We start from the raw sequence: 7,291 nt of genomic DNA on the forward strand, positions 1-7,291 counted from the left end.
CCCACCATCGGCGCCGCCCCTCGGAGTTGAGCCTGCCGGAGGGAACGACGCTGTTGGTGGCCTCGAGCTGCTCGGCGTGGCGGCGGCGGAAGTATGGCTCCCAGAGCGGGCTGTCGGGGACGTAGCGTGGCCCCTCCCTCGCCGGCGCCAATTTCGGCCCGAGCCGGTGAAAATTGAGCCCTTGGGGACGCGACTGGATCGATTTTTGGCGTCGGCGGCCGAAAAGTCACCTGGTGGGCCTTGTTGGGGACGCGGCTGGAGATGCTCTAACATTTGTGTCCAACATTAAATATTTGGTGAGAAAAAAACAAAAGCAAAAAACAGCAACACCACCCGTGGTTTTCCTCACCTCTCATGGAAGAGACCATGGGCCGCGGCACAAGCAGACACGCACATTGACATCGCCAGATCAAATGGCGTAGCTGCAGAAATTAAGGGGTAGAAGCAGCGCATGCACACAAGCACGGGGAGAGCGCCTTTGACCTCTGGAGTCTGGACCGCGAGACTTCCACTCCTTCCCTTGACCCCTCTACCCCTATAAATAGACGCCCTTCCTCCAGCCCTTCTCACCACTCCTCTGAATACGGATTGTTTTTAGACGAGGAGCAAAGCAGTAACATCAGTTGTGTCCTGAGACGAGGAAGCTAATAGAGGTTTTGGCTGTGCGGTTTGTGCTAATTTGTTTTTTAATCAGTATTTTTCTTGATGGCGTTTGCTTTTCCAGGTGGGAAGAAGTTCGGAGAACATGGCCACGATGGGTGGGGACCGAAGGCAGATGATGGAGGATGCGGCGGAGGACAAGTTTCCCGAAGGGTTACGCGTCCTCGTCGTGGACGACGACCGCGTCTGCCTCATGGTACTTGAAGCCCTGTTGCGCCGCTGTAAATACCAACGTGAGTCTCTTGATCCCTCCACTTCGCCATAGTCCATTAGAATCGCGGCCTTGTGATCTATTTGTTTCTCTGTGAATAATGCTTGCCGCTATGCAGCAACGAAGGTGATGGATGGAAAGACGGCGCTCAGGATGCTCATGGCGGGGAAGCAGCAGTTCGACCTGGTCATCACCGACGTGCGCATGCCGGACATGGACGGCTTCAAGCTCCTCGAGCTCATCCACCTCGAAATGGATCTGCCCGTCATCAGTACTCTCACTGCTCTCAATCCAAAGTCTAATTTTTGAGTTTTCTATCCATGAGCACTGACAATTGTTTTTAAGAACGTACTTTTACTCCTCAATCTTGTTGATACCTTGAGAGGATATTAATTTCTTTGGGCAGCGGGTGAGATCCTATATATTTAGGACGATTTTATGAAACCACATACACATGCACAAAACCCGCACTCTATTTCAAACCTGGAAGAGTTCTAAAGAACAGGATCCCCACTGAGTCCGAACCAACGGGGTCCCATCTAACCGTTCACTCATCCGATCGGATGGCGAGTGGGGTAGGAGAGCGGAGGTGGAGCGGCACATTAGTTAGTAGGTGACGTAGTGTCGGTTTCTAGCCCAAACCAATGAGATCCTATCTAACCATCCGTCTGATCGGATGGCGACTGGGGTAGGAGAGCGGAGGTGGAGGTGGAGCGACACATGTGCTAGTAGGGGACGCATTGTCAGTTTCTAGCCCAAAACAATGAGATCCTATCTAACCATCCATCCATCAGATCGGATGGATGGTGGGGATGGGGAACAAACATGGATAGCACGTGATTATGAGATCCCAATTGTTGTTTTTAATAATTGGGCTGATAGTGTTTAGTAGGCTAGACATGGTCACTTCAATGGCTAATTTGGCCTAATGAGAGTCTCTGTCACTCCAATGTAAAATAAATTCCACATCCACGTGTTCGATGGGCGTATTTATGGACTATCTAGAATTTAATTTTATAAATGAGTACTTTGGCTTAGTGAGACTCTCTATCACTCCTACGTAATGTAGACCCCACTATCCACATGTTCGATGGTTTTATTTATGGACAACTAGAATTTAATTTTATATCATCTCAATTAATTGTACAATCCTATCAATAAGAATGAAAACTTTAATCTATTCATAGTTCATGAAATGACCAAGTTATATTTATTTGTTTTCAAAGCTAATATTAAAATTCGCGTTCTAACAATCACACAAGGTATACGATTGCGCCACACCTGTTTGCTAGGGTTGCATGAATACTACAATTAAGAAATACCTATGTTGTACTCCCTCCATTCCACAATGTAGTGCTTCCTCTATCCACGTGCTTCAACTTTGACCGTAAATTTAACTACCAAGATCGATTGCGGCGGGAGCAAAAATTATATCAATGAATTTGTATTCGAAAGAAGTTTTCAATTATATAATTTTTTTCTCCCGCCGCAGTTGGTCTCGTTGGTTAAATTTATGGTCAAAATTGGACCTCGGAAAGCGGGGGCGCACTATATTTTGGAATGGAGGGAGTATTGATATTTTTTGCGAATTGTATTGATATTATTAAGATTACTACTCATCTTCATTATCCTTAAAGTTGTTACTCCTTATGACAATTTACTCTCAAGAATAGCATGTAAAGTAGGAGTGCCCCTTTTAAGTACATACATCGAGTAGGTTAACCATGGGTAATACCTACAATACTGCATATTTGTTGACTTTGAATAAGCACACTAATTTGTAGTCAAATTACTTTCACAGAAAGTGCAGCCACAAATACGTATTTTCCTGAATCTCTACTATTATTTCACAAAAATCGTCCGAGATAATTCTTGCCCAATCTCTGCCTCGCCCACAGTTGCATGCAATTAATTAGTTATATAGTTAATTACACATGTCAATTGTCCAGACATTAATTTATGGAAAGTATCATCGAGCATTGGACGAGAGGACAACGTTAATTATGGAGAGTATCATTCTTTGGACGAGAGTATCACGTTAATCATGAAAAGTATCATCGAGCACTCGACGGTAGGACCACATTAAGCATGGAAATTATCATGTAGAATATGTATGCCCCCGTGGCAAGCACAAACAATTAGCTAGCCGTAATTAAAAAGCTATTGACAATGGTGGTTAACGTTTACAAACTAATATGAGTGTGATCACTTAAAAGGCTTAGAGTGTTACGTGGGCCGATAGATGTTACCTAGTATGCTAGAGAAACTTGGCTGACTGCCAATAATAATACTTTGATCTTCAGGTTCACCAATAGTTAGACATGATGATGTGATTTCCCTGCGTGGAACATGTTGTGATATGGCTTAGGCATTGTGTTACCGTTATTGTTTTAACCTTCGTTTCCGTATCTTCCTATTGAATGTGTGTAATTTTTCCCATTTAGTTTGCATTGAAGAAGAATTATAGAACTGAACATTGAAATGCTTTTCTGTCTCTAGGCACTTTGACCAAAACATATGTCCACTTCATAGATTTTTGTGAATTTCTGAATTCTAAATCTAAGTCATTGGTCCTATGGCATGCAATGCTATCCGTTGATTGCGACAAGAAGGTTGTGATGAAGGGGATAGATCATGGCGCGTCTGACTTTATGGTGAAGCCAGTGCGTACGCATGAGCTCAAAAACATATGACAACATGTTCAAAGGTGGAGAAATCCCAAAGCAATAAGCCACATCAGCGATCATTACAATGATGTTCAGAGAGTTCAACCAGCGACTACTGACAAGAGTAAGTACTCGGGGAATAAGAGAAATGTTGGAGATGATTCTAGCGAGAACAATGAGGGCACACATATATCCGCCATCCATAGAAAGCCCAAGATGACATGGACAATTGCGCTGCATAACAAGTTTCTAGAAGCTATCAACCAGATCGGCCTTGATAGTAAGAATTCACATCTTGTGCCTCATTCATCGACAATGCTGGTGGCTGCTCGATATTTTCATTATAATTTTTTTTACATAATTGTAGGGGCTGTTCCAAAAAAGATATTGGAGCTGATGAATGTGGATCACCTCAGTAGAGAGAATATTGCGAGTCATCTACAGGTTTATTTGCAACCTTTGTGCTTAATTTCTATGTTTTTGTTACTATTATTCGTAGTCTAACATTTTTTCATATATAAGTGAAAGCTTTTATTTTCTGGGGAACATATCAGTCAAGTCTCTAGTAATGCAACTACCATGAAGTGTAATTTTAATTAAATGTGTCCCTTAAAATGTGAGGCTTATCTCATATAATGCATGCCCCACATTTTAGGAGTTTTTTCCCATGCAACATCTTCAGTTCTTATTGTACTCACATGTTTACGTTATTTTTTTGATGATCATCCATCTTATACCTTGTTATTTTGTCTATCTTTTTATTTCAGAAGTATAGATTGCACTTAAAAAGAGTCAAGTCAAATCCCTCTAGTGATGCATATGAAAGATGGAACTCATCGTACAACATAAACAACAAGGGCAATTTCATGCATAATCACAAACATGGAAGATGGAGTGTGTCCTCTGGCGACACTGCCTCTTGGAGTACAAACAAGTATGGTTCAACGGGTCACTTGGCTCCGTCGATGAACATCCAATGAAACTTCTACACGGGGTCATACCTCCATGATCGTAGAATGCCAAAGTATGTTGGGAAACTACCGTCGGATGCGAGAAGATTCACAGGTTTTGCTAACCCTCCCGTCAGCCTATACGACAACATACCCAATGAGATAATGTCAGATGAATTTCCATCATTCAATTATAGTAATTCCTATGCTAACATCATGCATGGCAAGATAATGGAGATAAGCAAAGGAAAAACCCCTTCCAATCTTCAAAGTTCATTTGCAAACACAACAGTTGGTGGCGGGAGGTCTCTTGTTGCATCACAGGTGAACTTCCCACATAGCAACCAACTAGAGAGATATGCAATGTCATCTGGCCGGCTGCCTCTGCAAAATGAAAAGGCACCATTCATAAGCAACACCACATCAGTGGGAGGCTTCACTGAGCAGATGGCACGATTCAACATGGCAAGCAACATAAGCTCAGTAGGAACGATGTTGAATGGTAGCTCTGCACTTGATGCAAGTAGAACTTCAACTAATGATACTCATCTGGTCAACAGTGAAAGAACTACTTCGATGCTTCACACCCTTCAGACAGATGATTTCGTCTCATTGACTCAGCTACATGATGGTGGGGATGGAGCTAGCATTGTTCCTATGCAAGAAGGCACACTTAATCAGCAACCTCTTAATGATCATCTGAATGAAATCAGTGCTTTCTCAATGGATGATATATTTTCCAACATGCACGTGGAATTACGAATTTTTCTCATTTGTACGAATTTGTGTGCTCCATATGAATTGTTGAGTTGGACATGTGTACTTAAATAACACTTTTTCTCTCAATGTAGGATTTCACTAGAGATGATGCTATCGTGGAAGAAGCATGATAGTTCTATAAGTTTGGCCGCCCAATGCGTGAGATGGTTGATCAAGAGTATCATGCTCGAGGGGCCTCTTTAAGGCAATAGAGTGCTTTGACAAGTTTGCAAACATAGTGATATGTGTAGCCATTATCATATACCAGTGGTTCTTTGAGATACACTTTGTCTTGCATAACATTGATAATTGACATGTTCCGCACAACAAGCATAAACACCACCCTTTGGAGACTGTTGTGCCTAATACAAGTCTTATGGTGGAAGCTTTTATAATAGGGTTAGCATCCTGATAATCAAAACATTAATGTTTCTTGAAGCCTATGGTAACAAGGCACACTTTATACCTGGGATAAACTTGTTTCTGGCCCATCATGTTTTTACCTCGAGGTGGAGTACTAAGTGTCCTGTGTTACTCTTCATTAGCGCTGTATATTCTTCATCCATAGTTTTTCTTCAATTTTTCACTAGAAGCCACAACTAAAGACAACTAAAGATGGACCACATTTAGTATCATCCATAGAGCGAAGAATTGCATGATGTGCTCAACGGAGACATTGGTGGTGGTGGTGGTGGCAGTGGGAGGGGAGTGATCTTGAGAATCCAAGCATTGAGCTTTAGGGCCTCCCTCACCTTCCAATTCTTTCTCTTGGAAGCTTCATAGATGAGCGGGGCAATGTCTTTAGGCTTTCGCCCAAGAAGCCAAGGAGAGTCCCAAAAGGGGGTCCTCACACCGTTACCAATGATGATGGTGGTGGAAGCATTGAAAAAGTTGAGGTCCTCCTCATTGCATGGGTTTCCTATTCCCACCCACATCTTGGTGGGATCCTTCCATTCATACCACGACCATCACAACCGGAGAGACCTCGTAAACTTGTCTGTGTTGAGGACCCCAAGAGCTCCATACTCAAGTGGCTGGCAAACATACTCCCAATTCCCCTTGCATTTGGCCCTCGTTGTCTTGTCCGAACTGGACCAAAGGAAAGCTCTCTTGAGCTTGTTGACGTTGTGAAGTATGTGGTGGGATGACCAACGGGGTGGTGGGGTAGACCACTTGGGATGTGAGCACAGACTTGAGAAGAGCCGTATATCCAATGGCGGTGATGTTTTGTCCATCATACTTTGATAACTTGCTTGCAACTTTGTCCACGAGAAATTGGAGATCCATCAACTTTAACTTCCAAACGGAGATATTTTTTGGTAAGCTGGAATTGGAATCCGTCATGGAAAAGTTGGGCCGAACAATTTCACCATATATCTTTGTCTCTTCTCGCGCGACAGTCATTGCAAAATTCTTTTCGCCAACTTGTCGTCGATTGTTCCCACCAACCACCGTGCTACTTTTGCCTTCTGACTCGCCCCGTCGCCCGTTCCCCTTCCCGATGGCACCCATCACTGCCACCGTCCCCGCCTCTCTTAGTTTCTACCCCACCTAGAGGCCACGATAGCCGCGTCTAAGAGCTTACTAACGAGGATGGCCTCGACCTGCGCCCTGGAGACTGCGCATAGGACGCACATCTTCAAGATTGATGGGTACAACCTGAACAGGGGCTTTGGCGTCGGCAAGTCCATTGAGTCCGCTACCTTCGCCGTCGGCGGCTACGACTGGTGCATCCGCTTCTACCTGGACGATCATACGGAGGATAACAAACACTGTGTGGCTGTCACATCGTGCTCAAGACCGAAGTCACAGAGGTGAGGGTACTCTATGATATGTGGCTGGTCGACCGACAAGGCCACAGGGCCTCAACCACCATGGTTTTCGTTTTCATCGAAAACGACCAATCACTTTGCAACTTATCTACTTAAATGATAACCCATGAGGTCTGCGGTTTTCGTAGTCACATTGCAAAGTGGGTACATAACTCTGATTGAATTATAAGAGTCGGATATGAATCAAATCAAGATCACAAGAAGAGGGGGGGG

The 7,291-nt window shown here is 43.8% G+C and overlaps 1 pseudogene; it reads left to right on the top strand.

Annotated features, from left to right (window-relative positions):
• Window positions 1-728: 728 nt before the first annotated feature.
• Window positions 729-6,491, top strand: LOC125519666 (two-component response regulator ORR25-like; annotated as a pseudogene).
• Window positions 6,492-7,291: the final 800 nt, after the last annotated feature.

Source organism: Triticum urartu, chromosome 7A (assembly GCF_056163025.1).
Source record: "Triticum urartu cultivar PI428250 chromosome 7A, HENAU_Tu73, whole genome shotgun sequence".
Classification (NCBI taxonomy): Eukaryota; Viridiplantae; Streptophyta; class Magnoliopsida; order Poales; family Poaceae; genus Triticum; species Triticum urartu.